Source organism: Pseudophryne corroboree, chromosome 12 (assembly GCF_028390025.1).
Source record: "Pseudophryne corroboree isolate aPseCor3 chromosome 12, aPseCor3.hap2, whole genome shotgun sequence".
Lineage (NCBI taxonomy): Eukaryota > Metazoa > Chordata > Amphibia > Anura > Myobatrachidae > Pseudophryne > Pseudophryne corroboree.
This window is the reverse complement of record NC_086455.1, coordinates 90,267,336-90,288,398: the sequence shown is the minus strand read 5'-3', so window position 1 is coordinate 90,288,398 and position 21,063 is coordinate 90,267,336.

Genomic DNA, 21,063 nt, shown 5'->3' with positions numbered 1-21,063 from the left:
GCCGCAGCTAACAATTTCCAACCTAGAGTTTGCAACTTCAGGGATTCAGTGTGAGTCAAATGTGTTTCCTGGATACATATGATATCTACCTTCAGTTTGGAAATGTAGGTAAGAATCTTGCGTCTTTTAGCCGGGGAGTTAATTCCTCCGACATTCCACGTGCCTAAGCGTATAGACATTTAAGTGATGGGTGAGAAATGTAGGAACCGGTTACGAACATCCCCGCTGAACCTGTCAAATGAACAAGAAATGGGAGAGGGGGTGGGAGAGGAGACAAAAGGGAAGAGACAAACACAAACATGGGAAAACATGGAATGAGCACAAACATAAATCTGCAACGTCAAAACCAGTGCCATTGGAATTATGGCTAATGTTTGACGAACCTAATAGCAAAACACAATGGGCAAGATAAGCCTCTGAGAACAGAATCAATGTGAAAAATGATTAACTAGGCCTCAAACTCAGACAGAAAAACATAGTAACAGTAGTATACTTGTAGTATCAGAAAATAAGGCGTACTAGCATAGCAAGTTGTAGTGACCTTTTAACGAAGGGGTGTATTTTTCAGTGGAAAAAACAACATATTAGAACAAAACATTGTCCGTACGAACTGAGAGAAGGTCAGCGATTAACCGGAGGGGTATCTGCAATATCGCCTTGGGTTGTAGAACGGCTCTCTTCTGCCAAGAAAGCCTCAGCATCAGCGGGAGTGTTGAAGTCCTTGTAAGAGGAACCATCAAACAGTCTAAGCTTGGCTGGGTAGATCAGGGCAAATTTACGTTGGTCTGCCACTAAGCGGGAGCATATTGGAGAAAAGGCCTTACGGGCTCGAGACAATTCCACTGAGAAATCTTGAAAAAGGTATAACTTCGACGATTCCCATGGAATAAATTTCTTGTTGCGGGACGCTGACCAGAGCAACTGCTTATGTAAGTAATTGAAGCATCGAAACAGGACAACTCGAGGACGGGTAGACGTAGCAGCGGAATGTTGACCCACTCTGTGAACACGTTCAATAATGAGATCGCGACATTCAGATTCGATTCCTAAAAGGGTTGGGAGAGTGTTGCGAACAAAATGAGCTAGAGCCGGGCCCTTGACTGTTTCCGGGAGCCCCACTAGTCGAATATTATTTCTCCTAGACCGATTTTCAAGGTCATCTACCTTGTTCCAAAGGTAATAGGTGTCCTTTTCCAATTTGGGAACCACTTGTGTGAGATGTGAGACGTCTTGAAACAGAGTACCGACCCTATGTTCCGTTTCAGCAACCCGGTGGGTGAGGTGTTGTAGTTGGGAGGTTATATCTGAAACTGCTTGTGAGAGTAGTGGTCCCATGGTCGCCTTGATAGCATCTACCACGTCATTATATGTAACATAAGAGTCCTGAGAGGCTACTGATTTTTTGGCGGCAGGAGATAAGGCAACAATAGCAGAATCTGAAGACATGTTGGAGTCTGCCCTTCTCTTTTCCTGGCGTGGTTGAAGAGGTTGTGCTGAGGCAGGAGGCGTAAGGTATTTTTCCATATAAGCGACAGCAAGGGTAATATTATATTCAGATAAAACCCTGACAGGTAGCAGCCATGACAAGTGGAAATGTCTCTACTGAAATAAATAAGATGAGGCCGGTGAGAGAGGCTATCAGCTCATTGCGTAGGTAAAATCACATTGCAGAGTGCTTGAGTAGATGTTCCTGTGAGAGGGCCTTCAGAAGTATATGTAGGTATACGAACAGTGTAAAAGGACACAGTAACAGCCTGACCAGCAGCGCTGCTAAGGTCTTCATCCAGAACAGAAAGCTTCTGAGGCAAATTGTGGGTAATGTAATAAATATGGTAATGCAAATCACAGGAACCAGGGGGGGTTAATGTGAAAGGTGACAAGCTTCACATGTAGCTGCAGACCGGGAATTTCAGGGAATAGCAGAGGGTGCACCCATGAATTACACTGAGGGATAACTTTAGACCTCCAGCAATATGTAGAAATAAGCCCCAGTAATGTAGGTAGCAAAACAAGAGGTTAGGGAGAAGTTCCAGCAGGAATAAATAATAAACAGAGGTAACAGTCCAGCAAGGTGTTCTCAGACTGTGCTGCAATACAATGTGCTGGGGAGAAAATGGCCGCCGCAGCCCTGTACAGCCTTTGTATAGCAGAACTTGTTTTGTCTCTCACCTCCTGTGCTGTGCCAGCAGGGTGGTTTCAAGGCTTCTGGATATGTAAATCGTCAGGCCAGGAGAGAGGGGAGGCAGTGTATGAGGAAAGCTCTAAGCAGAGCTGACGTCCGCGGCTCCGTTCTCCCGCGATTCCCGTCGTGGAGCTCAGCCGGCGGGTCAGAGCGGGTACTTGAGTCCCCGGCTTTTCCGGCAGGGAAGGCCGCAATCCGGAGAGACCCTTAATAGCGTCTCCCGGCGTCGCAGCTCACCCCGCACTGAATCGCCGGAGGTAGCAGGTGATAAGAACGTCTGATAGAGGGTGCTTTCAGAGGGGAAAGTGGGTAAAGGAGGCTATAAGAAGGGTAGCTGTTCAGGAGCTCACTGGAAGCACAGCTATTCCCTTTCCCAGTCAGGCCACGCCCCCTACTTCCTCGCTTAAATAAGTACCTATCAGTGGGATATTCTCATTATTGAGATTATATGTTAGTCCCTGAATTGGGTCCTCTCTAGTAAATACTGTTGAAAAAACTAATTTAGTGTGTCCGCTATGTCATTATCATTTTTGCTTAAGACTCCCAACTTGTCTTTTAAAGGGCCTATACTCTCCTTCTTTAATCTCTTGCTATTAATGTATTTAAAGAATTTTTTGGGATTCGCTTTGCTTTCCTTTGCTACTAGTTTTTCAGTTTCTACTTTAGCCGCTCTTATTTCCTTTTTGCTTATTTTGTTACATTCCTTATAGTGCTGAAATGACTGCTTCCCCGTCAGATTTGTATTTTTTAAATGCTCGCCTTTTCTTGCCCATAAGTTCGTTAATCTTTTTGTTAAGCCACATCGGTTTATGATTTTTATTCCTTTTTTTGCTGCTCGTAGGAATAAATTTGAGTGTATTTTTAGCTAGCAGGAATTTTAGTACCTCCCATTTCTCCGTAGTATTTTTTCCTAAAAACAAACCTTCCCATTCAATATCCCTGAAAAATACCCTCATCTTTTCAAAATTTGCTTTGCTAAAGTTTAGAGTCCTAGTTGAGCCAGTATAGGGCTGTTTATGGAAACTGATATTGAATGTGACCATATTGTGGTCGCTGTTTCCTATGGGTTCCCCTACTATAATACCTGATACCAAATCCCCATTGTTTGTTAATACCAGGTCTAAGATTGCATTGTACCTAGTTGGTTCCTCAATTAGTTGAACTAAGTAGTTATCATTAAGTGTGTTTAAAAACATATTGCCCCTAGCAGTATCACATGAATCGTTTTTCCCGTTTATCTCTGGATAGTTAAAATCTCCCATCACTACTATGTCTCCTACTCCTGCTGCTCTTTCAATTTGCTTTAGTAACAATTCCTCATCAGATGCGTTGATACCAGGCGGCCTATAGCATACACCCAATACTAGCGAAGGACTGGCGTATAGCTGAGATAGTTCCAATATTTAAAAAGGAATTAAAAGTAATCCTGGTAATCACAGATCGGTAAGCTTGACATCTTTAGTGGGGAAAAAATTGGAAGGTATAATAAGGGATAGCATACAGGAGTACTTAAAGATCTCCAAGGTTATTAATAGGAACCAGCATAGTTTTGTGAGCGATAGGTCATGTCAAACCAATTAATCAGCTTCTATGAGAAAGTGAGCAATAATTTCGACAAGGAAAACGCAGTGGATGTGGTCTATTTAGATTTTGCTAAAGCTTTCGATATAGTGCTTCACATGAGGCTGATTTCCAAATTAAGAGAGCTTGGTCTAGGAAACACTATTTGTACTTGGGTAAATAATTGGCTGGATAACATGGAACAGCAAATGGTTTTTAATGGGATGTTTTCCAATTGGGCCACAGTATTCAGTGGAATACCACAAGGGTCCATATTCGGTCCACTCCTGACCTAACTGTTAGGGTCTCCTGCCCTGTGCTGCCACGTCGTCATGGCAACCGGGAGACAAGTGCTAGCGGAGTGACCTGAGCGCAGCTGATACTCCGGTTCGGGTCTTTTGCTGTGCAGTGGTTATAGGCTCTGTGCATGGCAGGGGATCCGGTGCTGGTTTTTGTGCTCACAGTCTGTGAGGTCTGAGTGGGGCGTGGACAGCACCTGCTTTATAAGAAGGCCTCTTCTCAGGGTAAGCAGATGCTGCTGAATCTTTGTTGGTTAGTCAGTTTCTGAAAGTTAGCCAGTACTGTGTAGCTTTGTATTTGTTTGTTGCTTACTGCAAATAGGCCTGGGGATTTGGTATTACACTCTGCCAATCCAGACCTAGCAGTAAGACTGGAGTCAGTCGTTTAGCTTGCTGGGGTTCTGTTACTACTCTGTGAACTTAGCAAGTTTGCGGCTGTATTCTAAGACTTGCCTGTCTAATCCTGTCTCACTGTGCTAGGTGTCAGGGGTCAGTTTAGTGGCAGTAAGCTGAACCTGTGCACTGCAAGTGAGAATTAGGATTGTGGAGACTCTCCTTGTGTCTATCATTCCATCTCTGACCAAGGAGTTTACTGCCACACCCGTTGGTAACCCTTTAGGGTTTTGCTGTTGCCCTTAGCAACAGCATTTCGGGTTCTCTACGTATTAAAACACAACATCTTGCTTTTACCATCTGAGCAGTTCTAATACAAGGGAGATACCCAGTTCCTTAGCCTCTGGGCTTCTCTGTTCACTTTGTGTGTATTTTGTTAACCTATCACCTTCTGTGTACGTTATGTCATATTCCCCAGTCTGTCTGTAAGTCCATTTGTTTTGCATAACAGTTCAAACACCAGTACATTCCTGCAGGCACTGGAGTGCATAACAGTCCTGACACCAGTACTTTCCTGCAGGCACTGGTGTGCATAACATATTCAGCAGCCTAATACTCCTGTTGAAATTTTGTGGGAATATGGAGCATACCCCTCAAAATACGTTGCAACAGGTGGTCGATCAGGTGCAGGTCCTGACTCGACAATTTAATGATTTGTCCATTAAAATGCACACCTCCCAGGCTGCTGGCGGAGCTCCCGCAGCAGCAGCACCTGCAGGGGTTAAGGAGCCGAAAGTAAATCTCCCGGATCGTTTTTCTGGAGATCGCTCGCAGTTCTTTTGTTTCAAGGAGAGCTGCAAGCTATACTTCCGGCTTAGGCCTCAGTCTTCTGGGTCGGAGATTCAGCGGGTGGGCATAGTGATTTCCTTGCTACAAGGAGACCCACAGGTCTGGGCATATGGGTTGCAGCCTGACTGTCCGTCGCTTAAAAGTGTTGATGCTTTTTTTACGGCACTGGGCATGTTGTATGATGACCCTGACAAGACGGCCTCAGCCGAGGCTCTGATTTCGATCCTTAAGCAAGGGCGAAGGCCAGTTGAGGTTTACTGTACGGAGTTTCGGAGGTTGGCCCATGATACCCAGTGGAATGACCCAGCCCTGAGACACCAGTACCGAAGAGGTCTTTCTAACCAGATAAAGGACCAACTGGTACAATATCCCTTGCCTGATAGCTTGGATCAGCTCATGCAGTTATCCATCCGGGTGGATAGACGGCTGAGAGAGCGTAGGCTTGAAAGGGAGACTGAGATTTCCTTCCTTCCCAAGGGAACCTCAGACTCTGAGGAATTTTCAGAGGAGCCTATGCAGATTGGGGCTACCCGCCTCTCCTCGCGTGAGAAGACGCGGAGGAGACAGCAGGGGTTGTGTTTGTACTGTGGGAATAAAGGTCATGTGGTAGTATCATGCCCAGAAAAGCCGGAAAACTTCAGGGCCTGAGGGTGATGGGAAATATCCTGTCAGGCCAGAAGTCAGAATTTCCCAAGAAGACTTTTATCATTCCGGTGACCTTGAAGATCCTCGGTCAAACTGTCAAGACTGAGGCCTTTGTGGACAGTGGGGCCGACGGGGTTTTTATGGACCGCCAATTCGCCCTGAAACACTCTGTTCCCTTAGTACCCCTGGCATCGGAAATTGAGATTTGTGGGTTAAACGGGGAACCATTATCCCAAGGTAAAATTACCTCTTGCACTAGCCAGATTTCTTTGTTTATTGGAGCCACACACTCTGAAAAATTGTCCTTTTATGTGACTGTCTGTACTTTTGCCCCATTGGTGTTGGGGTTACCCTGGTTAAGGGCCCACAATCCTCAATTTGACTGGGTCTCTGGGGAGATTCTTAGTTGGGGTACTGATTGTTTCAGGAGTTGCTTGAGCCTTCCAGTCAGGCTCTCGCAGCTAAGTTTGCCAGGATTGCCAGGGTGTTATGCAGATTTTGCGGACATGTTCTCCAAAAAAGTTGCAGAGGTACTACCTCCCCATCGCCCCTATGACTGTGCCATTGATTTGTTGCCAAATGCTAAGCTTCCCAAGAGCAGGTTGTACTCCCTGTCACGTCCTGAGACTCAGGCTATGGCAGAGTACATTCAGGAGAACTTGGCTAAGGGATTTATCAGACCTTCACAGTCTCCAGTTGGGTCGGGGTTCTTCTTCGTGGGTAAAAAGGATGGTTCGTTGCGACCCTGCATCGACTTCAGGGAATTGAACCGTATCACGATTAAAAACTCATACCCACTGCCTCTCATTTCGGTCTTGTTTGACCAGCTTCGTACTGCCACCATTTTTTCTAAGATTGACCTACGCGGTGCGTACAATCTAATCCGAATAAGAGAGGGGGATGAATGGAAGACTGCCTTTAATACCCACTCAGGGCATTATGAATATTTGGTGATGCCTTTTGGGCTCTGTAATGCCCCGGCAGTCTTCCAGGATTTCATGAATGATGTGCTCAGGGAATATTTGGATAGATTCTTAGTTGTATACTTAGATGACATCCTAATCTTCTCCCATTCCCTGGAGGAACATCGGAAGCATGTACGCTTAGTCCTCCAGAAACTCAGAGACCACCGGCTTGGGGCGAAGCTGGAGAAGTGCGAATTTGAAGTTCAGCAAATCGCATTTCTAGGATATATTATCTCCCCAGAAGGTTTCCAAATGGAGGGTTCCAAGGTACAGGCAGTCCTGGATTGGGTGCAGCCCACTAGTTTGAAGGCGCTTCAGCGTTTCCTGGGCTTTGCGAATTTTTATAGACGATTTATCGCTGGATTTTCGTCTATAGTGGCGCCCTTGGTGGCACTCACTAAGAAAGGGGCGGATGTTGCTCACTGGTCTTGTGAGGCTAAAGCGGCTTTTGCCCGTCTCAAAAGGGCATTTGTTTCGGCCAAGGTGCTGCGACACCCAGATCCAGAGCGTCCTTTTGTGGTGGAGGTGGATGCCTCTGAGATGGGTATTGGGGCAGTGCTTTCTCAGATGGGAGTGTCTGATAATCGCCTTCATCCCTGTGCTTACTTTTCCCGTAAATTTTCGCCTGCCGAGATGAATTATGACGTGGGTAACCGGGAATTGTTGGCTATTAAGGATGCACTCGAGGAGTGGAGACACTGGCTTGAGGGGGCTAAGTTTGTGGTCTCAATTCTCACTGACCATAAGAATCTGGCATATTTAGAGTCAGCGAAGCGTCTCAATGCCAGGCAGGCACGATGGGCTTTGTTTTTTGCTCGCTTTAATTTTTTGATAACATATCGCCCTGGGTCAAAAAACATCAAGGCTGATGCGCTCTCGCGGAGTTTTGCTCCAATCCAGGAGACCACCGAGGAGCCGTTGCCCATTGTTTCCCCATCATGTATTAAAGTGGGCATTACCCAGGACCTCTTATCATTAGTCCTTAGAGCACAGGAGCAGGCTCCTCCAGACCTTCCGGTAGGTCTTTTGTTTGTGCCTCCTAGGTTAAGACAGCGAGTGTTCCTGGAATTCCATGCCAAGAAGTCTGCAGGTCACCCGGGTATTGCCAGAACTCGGGAGTTGCTATCTAGGGCGATGTGGTGGCCCTCGGTGGCTAAAGATGTGGATCAGTGGGTTCGGGCATGTGACATCTGTGCCCGAAATAAGACTCCTAGAGGGGTTCCGGTTGGCCCATTACATCCACTCTCTATCCCATCTAAGCCATGGACCCACATTTCAATGGATTTTGTGGTGGACTTGCCCAAATCCTCGGGGATGACAGCCATCTGGGATGTCGTTGACAGGTTTTCGAAGATGGCGCACTTCGTTCCACTGGTTGGGATGCCATCGGCCAGACGCCTGTCTGAATTATTTATGCTGCATGTTGTGCGTCTCCACGGGTTGCCACTTGATGTGGTCTCTGACCGCGGATCCCAGTTTGTGGCCAAATTCTGGAGGGCATTTTGTTCCGATCTCCAGATTTCTGTCAGCTTGTCGTCGGGCTACCATCCGCAGTCTAATGGGCAGACTGAAAGGGTGAACCAGTCCTTGGAGCAGTTCCTCAGGTGTTATGTCTCCAAGTGTCAGACTGACTGGGTTGCTCATCTGTCCATGGCGGAGTTTGCCTATAACAACGCGGCTCACTCTGCTACAGGGATCTCTCCATTCCTTTGTGTGTATGGGCATCATCCTAAGGCCAATTCTTTTGACCCCCTGGACTCCACGCCTGGTGGTTCCTCTGTGGTTTCGGTCCTTAGAGGTATTTGGCGGAAAGTGAAGAAAGCCCTTGTGTCTGTGTCATTAGTGACCAAAAGGGTTTTTGATAAGCGGAAAAGACCCTGCAGCTTCAAATTAGGAGACTTCGTCTGGTTGTCTACCAAGAATTTGAAGTTGAGACAGCCATCTCATAAGTTAGGCCCCCGGTTCATCGGCCCTTATAAGATCACCAGGGTTATCAATCCGGTGGCATTTCAGTTAGATCTGCCCCGTTCTTTGGGTATCAATAAAACCTTTCATTGTTCCCTTTTAAAACGGGCGATTAGTAATCCTTCTTCCAGTGGAAGACCTTCCCCTCTTCTGATACGTGGCCAGAGGGAGTTTGTTGTTGAAAGGATTCTTGACTCCAAGGTGGTTCGGGGTCGGCTGTCATTTTTGGTGCACTGGAAGGGGTATGGCCCGGAGGAGCGGTCGTGGGTGCGCAGTTGTGATCTTCATGCCCCCAGACTGATACGCTCTTTCTTCTTGCAGTTCCCCGATAAACCCGGTGGTAGGGGTTCTTTGACCCCTCGTCAGAGGGGGGGTACTGTTAGGGTCTCCTGCCCTGTGCTGCCACGTCGTCATGGCAACCGGGAGACAAGTGCTAGCGGAGTGACCTGAGCGCAGCTGATACTCCGGTTCGGGTCTTTTGCTGTGCAGTGGTTATAGGCTCTGTGCATGGCAGGGGATCCGGTGCTGGTTTTTGTGCTCACAGTCTGTGAGGTCTGAGTGGGGCGTGGACAGCACCTGCTTTATAAGGCCTCTTCTCAGGGTAAGCAGATGCTGCTGAATCTTTGTTGGTTAGTCAGTTTCTGAAAGTTAGCCAGTACTGTGTAGCTTTGTATTTGTTTGTTGCTTACTGCAAATAGGCCTGGGGATTTGGTATTACACTCTGCCAATCCAGACCTAGCAGTAAGACTGGAGTCAGTCGTTTAGCTTGCTGGGGTTCTGTTACTACTCTGTGAACTTAGCAAGTTTGCGGCTGTATTCTAAGACTTGCCTGTCTAATCCTGTCTCACTGTGCTAGGTGTCAGGGGTCAGTTTAGTGGCAGTAAGCTGAACCTGTGCACTGCAAGTGAGAATTAGGATTGTGGAGACTCTCCTTGTGTCTATCATTCCATCTCTGACCAAGGAGTTTACTGCCACACCCGTTGGTAACCCTTTAGGGTTTTGCTGTTGCCCTTAGCAACAGCATTTCGGGTTCTCTACGTATTAAAACACAACATCTTGCTTTTACCATCTGAGCAGTTCTAATACAAGGGAGATACCCAGTTCCTTAGCCTCTGGGCTTCTCTGTTCACTTTGTGTGTATTTTGTTAACCTATCACCTTCTGTGTACGTTATGTCATATTCCCCAGTCTGTCTGTAAGTCCATTTGTTTTGCATAACAGTTCAAACACCAGTACATTCCTGCAGGCACTGGAGTGCATAACAGTCCTGACACCAGTACTTTCCTGCAGGCACTGGTGTGCATAACACTAACATATTTATTAATGACCTAGGCAAAGGTCTGGAAAGCACAGTGTACATTTTTGCAGACGATACAAAGCTGTGTAGAAAAATTAGTTCAGACAAGATGTTGAGTCTCTTCAGAACGACTTATATAAACTGGAAGTTTGGGCAGCTAAATGGAGAATGATGTTAAATATAGAAAAATGTAAAGTTTTTCACTATGTAAAGTTTTTCACTATGCACTATAGGACTAAAAATAATCATGCAACCTTCAAATTAAATGGAGAAAATGTAGAGGAAGAAGTAATAGAAAAGATTTGGGTGTGTTCATTGATAGTAGACTTAGCAGCAGTACCAAATGTCAAAGTGCAGCAACAAAGACACATAATGTGTTAGCATGCATTTGTAAAACGTGGGGATTAAGACAAGGGATGAGAGTGTAATCATCCCTCTGTCCAAGTCATTGGTACGGCCACATCTTGAATATTGTGTAAAGTTCTGGGCACCACACTATAAAAAAGATATCTTGAAACTCGAAAGGGTACAGAGAAGAGGTACCAAATTGATAAAGGGGTTAGAGGCACTGGATTAGAGGATAGAGATGAGCGGGTTCGGTTTCTCTGAATCCGAACCCGCCCGAACTTCATGTTTTTTTTCACGGGTCCGAGCGACTCGGATCTTCCCGCCTTGCTCGGTTAACCCGAGCGCGCCCGAACGTCATCATGACGCTGTCGGATTCTCGCGAGGCTCGGATTCTATCGCGAGACTCGGATTCTATATAAGGAGCCGCGCGTCGCCGCCATTTTCACACGTGCATTGAGATTGATAGGGAGAGGACGTGGCTGGCGTCCTCTCCATTTAGATTAGGGTTGAGAGAGAGAGAGAGAGAGATTGACCTGAGGCTGTGATACTGTAGAAGAGAGTGCAGAGTTTAGTGACTGACGACCACAGTGACCACCAGACAGTGCAGTTGTTTGTTTTATTTAATATATCCGTTCTCTGCCTGAAAAAAACGATACACACAGTGACTCAGTCACATACCATATCTGTGTGCACTGCTCAGCCCAGTGTGCTGCATCAATGTATATATATATCTGACTGCTCAGCTCACACAGCTTATAATTGTGGGGGAGACTGGGGAGCACTGCAGTGCCAGTTATAGGTTATAGCAGGAGCCAGGAGTACATAATATTATATTAAAATTAAACAGTGCACACTTTTGCTGCAGGAGTGCCACTGCCAGTGTGACTAGTGACCAGTGACCTGACCACCAGTATATATAATATTAGTAGTATACTATCTCTTTATCAACCAGTCTATATTAGCAGCAGACACAGTACAGTTCGGTAGTTCACGGCTGTGGCTACCTCTGTGTCGGCACTCGGCAGCCCGTCCATAATTGTATATACCACCTAACCGTGTTTTTTTTTTCTTTCTTTATACATACATACTAGTTACGAGTATACTATCTCTTTATCAACCAGTCTATATATTAGCAGCAGACACAGTACAGTGCGGTAGTTCACGGCTGTGGCTACCTCTGTGTCGGCACTCGGCAGCCCGTCCATAATTGTATATACCACCTAACCGTGGTTTTTTTTTCTTTCTTTATACATACATACTAGTTACGAGTATACTATCTCTTTATCAACCAGTCTATATATTAGCAGCAGACACAGTACAGTGCGGTAGTTCACGGCTGTGGCTACCTCTGTGTCGGCACTCGGCAGCCCGTCCATAATTGTATATACCACCTAACCGTGGTTTTTTTTTCTTTCTTTATACATACATACTAGTTACGAGTATACTATCTCTTTATCAACCAGTCTATATTAGCAGCAGACACAGTACAGTGCGGTAGTTCACGGCTGTGGCTACCTCTGTGTCGGCACTCGGCAGCCCGTCCATAATTGTATATACCACCTAACCGTGGTTTTTTTTTCTTTCTTTATACATACATACTAGTTACGAGTATACTATCTCTTTATCAACCAGTCTATATATTAGCAGCAGACACAGTACAGTGCGGTAGTTCACGGCTGTGGCTACCTCTGTGTCGGCACTCGGCAGCCCGTCCATAATTGTATATACCACCTAACCGTGGTTTTTTTTTCTTTCTTTATACATACATACTAGTTACGAGTATACTATCTCTTTATCAACCAGTCTATATATTAGCAGCAGACACAGTACAGTGCGGTAGTTCACGGCTGTGGCTACCTCTGTGTTGGCACTCGGCAGCCCGTCCATAATTGTATATACCACCTAACCGTGGTTTTTTTTTCTTTCTTTATACATACATACTAGTTACGAGTATACTATCTCTTTATCAACCAGTCTATATATTAGCAGCAGACACAGTACAGTGCGGTAGTTCACGGCTGTGGCTACCTCTGTGTCGGCACTCGGCAGCCCGTCCATAATTGTATATACCACCTAACCGTGGTTTTTTTTTCTTTCTTTATACATACATACTAGTTACGAGTATACTATCTCTTTATCAACCAGTCTATATTAGCAGCAGACACAGTACAGTGCGGTAGTTCACGGCTGTGGCTACCTCTGTGTCGGCACTCGGCAGCCCGTCCATAATTGTATATACCACCTAACCGTGGTTTTTTTTTCTTTCTTTATACATACATACTAGTTACGAGCATACTATCTCTTTATCAACCAGTCTATATATTAGCAGCAGACACAGTACAGTGCGGTAGTTCACGGCTGTGGCTACCTCGGTGTCGGCACTCGGCAGGCAGTCCGTCCATAATTGTATACCACCTAACCGTGGTTTTTTTTTCTTTCTTCTTTATACATACATAGTTACATAGACATCTCTTTATCAACCAGTCTATATTAGCAGCAGACACAGTACAGTACGGTAGTTCACGGCTGTGGCTACCTCTGTGTCTGCACTCGGCAGGCAGTCCATAATTGTATACTAGTATCCATCTCCATTGTTTACCTGAGGTGCCTTTTAGTTGTGCCTATTAAAATATGGAGAACAAAAATGTTGAGGTTCCAAAATTAGGGAAAGATCAAGATCCACTTCCACCTCGTGCTGAAGCTGCTGCCACTAGTCATGGCCGAGACGATGAAATGCCAGCAACGTCGTCTGCCAAGGCCGATGCCCAATGTCATAGTACAGAGCATGTCAAATCCAAAACACCAAATATCAGAAAAAAAAGGACTCCAAAACCTAAAATAAAATTGTCGGAGGAGAAGCGTAAACTTGCCAATATGCCATTTACGACACGGAGTGGCAAGGAACGGCTGAGGCCCTGGCCTATGTTCATGGCTAGTGGTTCAGCTTCACATGAGGATGGAAGCACTCAGCCTCTCGCTAGAAAAATGAAAAGACTCAAGCTGGCAAAAGCAGCACAGCAAAGAACTGTGCATTCTTCGAAATCCCAAATCCACAAGGAGAGTCCAATTGTGTCGGTTGCGATGCCTGACCTTCCCAACACTGGACGTGAAGAGCATGCGCCTTCCACCATTTGCACGCCCCCTGCAAGTGCTGGAAGGAGCACCCGCAGTCCAGTTCCTGATAGTCAGATTGAAGATGTCAGTGTTGAAGTACACCAGGATGAGGAGGATATGGGTGTTGCTGGCGCTGGGGAGGAAATTGACCAGGAGGATTCTGATGGTGAGGTGGTTTGTTTAAGTCAGGCACCCGGGGAGACACCTGTTGTCCGTGGGAGGAATATGGCCGTTGACATGCCAGGTGAAAATACCAAAAAAATCAGCTCTTCGGTGTGGAGGTATTTCACCAGAAATGCGGACAACAGGTGTCAAGCCGTGTGTTCCCTTTGTCAAGCTGTAATAAGTAGGGGTAAGGACGTTAACCACCTCGGAACATCCTCCCTTATACGTCACCTGCAGCGCATTCATAATAAGTCAGTGACAAGTTCAAAAACTTTGGGTGACAGCGGAAGCAGTCCACTGACCAGTAAATCCCTTCCTCTTGTAACCAAGCTCACGCAAACCACCCCACCAACTCCCTCAGTGTCAATTTCCTCCTTCCCCAGGAATGCCAATAGTCCTGCAGGCCATGTCACTGGCAATTCTGACGAGTCCTCTCCTGCCTGGGATTCCTCCGATGCATCCTTGCGTGTAACGCCTACTGCTGCTGGCGCTGCTGTTGTTGCCGCTGGGAGTCGATGGTCATCCCAGAGGGGAAGTCGTAAGCCCACTTGTACTACTTCCAGTAAGCAATTGACTGTTCAACAGTCCTTTGCGAGGAAGATGAAATATCACAGCAGTCATCCTACTGCAAAGCGGATAACTGAGGCCTTGGCATCCTGGGTGGTGAGAAACGTGGTTCCGGTATCCATCATTACTGCAGAGCCAACTAGAGACTTGTTGGAGGTACTGTGTCCCCGGTACCAAATACCATCTAGGTTCCATTTCTCTAGGCAGGCGATACCGAAAATGTACACAGTCCTCAGAAAAAGAGTCACCAGTGTCCTAAAAAATGCAGCTGTACCCAATGTCCACTTAACCACGGACATGTGGACAAGTGGAGCAGGGCAGGGTCAGGACTATATGACTGTGACAGCCCACTGGGTAGATGTATGGACTCCCGCCGCAAGAACAGCAGCGGCGGCACCAGTAGCAGCATCTCGCAAACGCCAACTCTTTCCTAGGCAGGCTACGCTTTGTATCACCGGTTTCCAGAATACGCACACAGCTGAAAACCTCTTACGGCAACTGAGGAAGATCATCGCGGAATGGCTTACCCCAATTGGACTCTCCTGTGGATTTGTGGCATCGGACAACGCCAGCAATATTGTGTGTGCATTAAATATGGGCAAATTCCAGCACGTCCCATGTTTTGCACATACCTTGAATTTGGTGGTGCAGAATTTTTTTAAAAACGACAGGGGCGTGCAAGAGATGCTGTCGGTGGCCAGAAGAATTGCGGGACACTTTCGGCGTACAGGCACCACGTACAGAAGACTGGAGCACCACCAAAAACTACTGAACCTGCCCTGCCATCATCTGAAGCAAGAAGTGGTAACGAGGTGGAATTCAACCCTCTATATGCTTCAGAGGTTGGAGGAGCAGCAAAAGGCCATTCAAGCCTATACAATTGAGCACGATATAGTAGGTGGAATGCACCTGTCTCAAGCGCAGTGGAGAATGATTTCAACGTTGTGCAAGGTTCTGATGCCCTTTGAACTTGCCACACGTGAAGTCAGTTCAGACACTGCCAGCCTGAGTCAGGTCATTCCCCTCATCAGGCTTTTGCAGAAGAAGCTGGAGACATTGAAGGAGGAGCTAACACGGAGCGATTCCGCTAGGCATGTGGGACTTGTGGATGGAGCCCTTAATTCGCTTAACAAGGATTCACGGGTGGTCAATCTGTTGAAATCAGAGCACTACATTTTGGCCACCGTGCTCGATCCTAGATTTAAAGCCTACCTTGGATCTCTCTTTCCGGCAGACACAAGTCTGCTGGGGTTGAAAGACCTGCTGGTGAGAAAATTGTCAAGTCAAGCGGAACGCGACCTGTCAACATCTCCTCCTTCACATTCTCCCGCAACTGGGGGTGCGAGGAAAAGGCTCAGAATTCCGAGCCCACCCGCTGGCGGTGATGCAGGGCAGTCTGGAGCGACTGCTGATGCTGACATCTGGTCCGGACTGAAGGACCTGACAACGATTACGGACATGTCGTCTACTGTCACTGCATATGATTCTCTCAACATTGATAGAATGGTGGAGGATTATATGAGTGACCGCATCCAAGTAGGCACGTCACACAGTCCGTACTTATACTGGCAGGAAAAAGAGGCAATTTGGAGGCCCTTGCACAAACTGGCTTTATTCTACCTAAGTTGCCCTCCCACAAGTGTGTACTCCGAAAGAGTGTTTAGTGCCGCCGCTCACCTTGTCAGCAATCGGCGTACGAGGTTACATCCAGAAAATGTGGAGAAGATGATGTTCATTAAAATGAATTATAATCAATTCCTCCGCGGAGACATTGACCAGCAGCAATTGCCTCCACAAAGTACACAGGGAGCTGAGATGGTGGATTCCAGTGGGGACGAATTGATAATCTGTGAGGAGGGGGATGTACACGGTGATATATCGGAGGGTGATGATGAGGTGGACATCTTGCCTCTGTAGAGCCAGTTTGTGCAAGGAGAGATTAATTGCTTCTTTTTTGGGGGGGTCCAAACCAACCCGTCATATCAGTCACAGTCGTGTGGCAGACCCTGTCACTGAAATGATGGGTTGGTTAAAGTGTGCATGTCCTGTTTTGTTTATACAACATAAGGGTGGGTGGGAGGGCCCAAGGACAATTCCATCTTGCACCTCTTTTTTCTTTTCTTTTTCTTTGCATCATGTGCTGATTGGGGAGGGTTTTTTGGAAGGGACATCCTGCGTGACACTGCAGTGCCACTCCTAAATGGGCCCGGTGTTTGTGTCGGCCACTAGGGTCGCTAATCTTACTCACACAGTCAGCTACCTCATTGCGCCTCTTTTTTTCTTTGCGTCATGTGCTGTTTGGGGAGGGTTTTTTGGAAGGGACATCCTGCGTGACACTGCAGTGCCACTCCTAGATGGGCCCGGTGTTTGTGTCGGCCACTAGGGTCGCTAATCTTACTCACACAGCTACCTCATTGCGCCTCTTTTTTTCTTTGCGTCATGTGCTGTTTGGGGAGGGTTTTTTGGAAGGGACATCCTGCGTGACACTGCAGTGCCACTCCTAGATGGGCCCGGTGTTTGTGTCGGCCACTAGGGTCGCTAATCTTACTCACACAGCTACCTCATTGCGCCTCTTTTTTTCTTTGCGTCATGTGCTGTTTGGGGAGGGTTTTTTGGAAGGGCCATCCTGCGTGACACTGCAGTGCCACTCCTAGATGGGCCCGGTGTTTGTGTCGGCCACTAGGGTCGCTAATCTTACTCACACAGCTACCTCATTGCGCCTCTTTTTTTCTTTGCGTCATGTGCTGTTTGGGGAGGGTTTTTTGGAAGGGACATCCTGCGTGACACTGCAGTGCCACTCCTAGATGGGCCCGGTGTTTGTGTCGGCCACTAGGGTCGCTTATCTTACTCACACAGCGACCTCGGTGCAAATTTTAGGACTAAAAATAATATTGTGAGGTGTGAGGTATTCAGAATAGACTGAAAATGAGTGTAAATTATGGTTTTTGAGGTTAATAATACTTTGGGATCAAAATGACCCCCAAATTCTATGATTTAAGCTGTTTTTTAGTGTTTTTTGAAAAAAACACCCGAATCCAAAACACACCCGAATCCGACAAAAAAAATTCGGTGAGGTTTTGCCAAAACGCGTTCGAACCCAAAACACGGCCGCGGAACCGAACCCAAAACCAAAACACAAAACCCGAAAAATTTCCGGCGCTCATCTCTAGGGCTTACTAGGTTAGATATGTTTACACTAGAAAAGAGGTGTCTGAGAGGAGATATGATCATACTTGCCTAACTGACCCTCTCCATGAGGGAGAAAATAAGAATTTACTTACCGATAATTCTATTTCTCGTAGTCCGTAGTGGATGCTGGGGACTCCGTAAGGACCATGGGGAATAGCGGCTCCGCAGGAGACTGGGCACAAAAGTAAAGCTTTAGAACTACCTGGTGTGCACTGGCTCCTCCCCCTATGACCCTCCTCCAAGCCTCAGTTAGGATACTGTGCCCGGACGAGCGTACACAATAAGGAAGGATTTTGAATCCCGGGTAAGACTCATACCAGCCACACCAATCACACCATATAACTTGTGATCTAAACCCAGTTAACAGCATGATAACAGAGGAGCCTCTAGAAAAGATGGCTCACTACAGCAATAACCCGATTTTTTGGTAACAATAACTATGTACCAGTATTGTAGACAATCCGCACTTGGGATGGGCGCCCAGCATCCACTACGGACTACGAGAAATAGAATTATCGGTAAGTAAATTCTTATTTTCTCTGACGTCCTAGTGGATGCAGGGGACTCCGAAAGGACCATGGGGATTATACCAAAGCTCCCAAACGGGCGGGAGAGTGCGGATGACTCTGCAGCACCAAATGAGAGAACTCCAGGTCCTCCTCAGCCAGGGTATCAAATTTGTAGAATTTTACAAACGTATTTGCTCCTGACCAAGTAGCTGCTCGGCAAAGTTGTAAAGCCGAGACCCCTCGGGCAGCCGCCCAAGATGAGCCCACCTTCCTTGTGGAATGGGCTTTTACAGATTTTGGCTGTGGCAGGCCTGCCACAGAATGTGCAAGCTGAATTGTACTACAAATCCAACGAGCAATAGTCTGCTTAGAAGCAGGAGCACCCAGCTTGTTGGGTGCATACAGAATAAACAACGAGTCAGATTTTCTGACTCCAGCCGTCCTGGAAACCTATATTTCCAGGGCCCTGACAACGTCTAGCAACTTGGAGTCCTCCAAGTCCCTAGTAGCCGCAGGCACCACAATAGGTTGATTCAGGTGAAACGCTGAAAACCACCTTAGGGAGAAACTGAGGACAAGTCCTCAATTCCGCCCTGTCCGAATGGAAAATCAGATGCGGGCTTTTACAGGATAAAGCCGCCAATTCTGACACGCACCTGGCCCAGGCCAGGGCCAACAGCATGACCACTTTCCATGTGAGATATTTTAACTCCACATATTTAAGTGGTTCAAACCAATGTGACTTTTGGAACCCAAAAACTACATTTAGATCCCAAGGTGCCACTGGAGGCACAAAAGGAGGCTGTATATACAGTACCCCTTTCACAAACGTCTGAACTTCAGGGACTGAAGCTAGTTCTTTTTGGAAGAAAATTGACAGGGCCGAAATTTGAACCTTAATGGACCCCCATTTCAGGCCCATAGACACTCCTGTTTGCAGGAAATGTAGGAATCGACCTAGTTGAAAATTCCTCCGTCGGGGCCTTACTGGCCTCGCACCACGCAACATATTTTCGCCAAATGCGGTGATAATGTTTTGCGGTTATATCTTTCCTGGCTTTGATCAGGATAGGAATGACTTCATCCGGAATGCCTTTCTCCTTCAGGATCCGGCGTTCAACCGCCATGCCGTCAAACGCAGCCGCGGTAAGTATTGGAACAGACAGGGTCCTTGCTGGAGCAGGTCCCTTCTTAGAGGTAGAGGCCACGGATCCTCCGTGAGCATCTCTTGAAGTTCCGGTTACCAAGTCCTTCTTGGTCAATCCGGAGCCACGAATATAGTGCTTACTCCTCTCCATCTTATAATTCTCAGTACCTTGGGTATGAGAGGCAGAGGAGGGAACACATACACTGACTGGTACACCCACTGTGTTACCAGAGCGTCTACAGCTATTGCCTGAGGGTCCCTTGACCTGGCGCAATACTTGTCGAGTTTTATAAACATGTGGAAGACTTCTGGGTGAAGTCCCCACTCTTCCGGGTGGGGGTCGTGTCTGCTGAGGAAGTCTGCTTCCCAGTTGTCCACTCCCGGAATGAATACTGCTGACAGTGCTATCACATGATTTTCCGCCCAGCGAAGAATCCTTGCAGCTTCTGCCTTGCCCTCCTGCTTCTTGTGTCACCCTGTCTGTTTACGTGGGTGACTGCCGTGATGTTGTCCGAATGGATCAACTCCGGGTGACCTTGAAGCAGAGGTCATGCTGAGCTTAGAGCATTGTAAATGGCCCTTAGCTTCAGGATATTTATGTGAAGTGATGTCTCCAGGCTTGACCATAAGCTCTGGAAATTCCTTCCCTGTGTGACTGCTCCCCAGCCTCGCAGGCTGGCATCCGTGGTCACCAGGACCCAGTCCTGAATGTCGAATCTGCGGCCCTCTAGAAGATGAGCACTCTGCAACCACCACAGGAGAGACACCCTTGTGCTTGGTGACAGGGTTATCCGCTGATGCATCTGAAGATGCGACCCGGACCATTTGTCCAGCAGGTCCCACTGGAAAGTTCTTGCGTGGAATCTGCCGAATGGGATTGCTTCGTAGGAAGCCACCATTTTTCCCAGAACCCTTTCATTGATGTACTGAGACTTGGCTCGGTTATAGGAGGTTCCCGACTAGCTCGGATAACTCCCTGCCTTTCTCCTCCGGGAGAAACCCCTTTTTCTGGACTGTGTCCAGGATCATCCCTAGGAACAGAAGACGAGTCGTCGGAATCAGCTGCGATTTTGGAATATTGAGAATCCAATCGTGCTGCCGCAACACTACCTGAGATAGTGCTACACCGACCTCCAACTGTTCCCTGGATCTTACCCTTATCAGGGAATCGTCCAAGTAAGGGATAACTAAAATTCCCTTCCTTCGAAAGAGTATCATCATTTCGGCCATTACCTTGGTAAAGACCCGGGGTGCCGTGGACCATCCATACGGCAGCGTCTGAAACTGATAGTGACAGTTCTGTACCACAAACCTGAGGTACCCTTGGTGAGAAGGGTAAATTGGGACATGAAGGTAAGCATCCTTGATGTCCCGAGACATCATGTAGTCCCCTTCTTCCAGGTTCGCAATCACTGCTCTGAGTGACTCAATCTTGAATTTGAACCTCCGTATGTAAGTGTTCAAGATTTTAGATTTAGAATCGGTCTCACCGAGCCGTCCGGCTTCGGTACCACAACAGTGTGGAATAATACCCCGTTCCCTGTTGCAGGAGGGGTACCTTGATTATCACCTGCTGGGAATACAGCTTGTGAATGGCTTCCAAAACTGCCTCCCTGTCAGAGGGAGACATCGGTAAAGCCGACTTTAGGAAACGGCGAGGGGGAGACGTCTCGAATTCCAATTTGTATCCCTGAGATATCACCTGAAGGATCCAGGGGTCTAATTGCGAGTGAGCCCACTGCGCGCTGAAATTCATTGAGACGGGCCCCCACCGTGCCTGATTCTGCTTGTAAAGCCCCAGCGTCATACTGAGGGCTTGGCAGAGGCGGGAGAGGGCTTCTGTTCCTGGGAACTGGCTGATTTCTGCAGCCTTTTTCCTCTCCCTCTGTCACGGGGCAGAAATGAGGAACCTTTTGCCCGCTTGCCCACG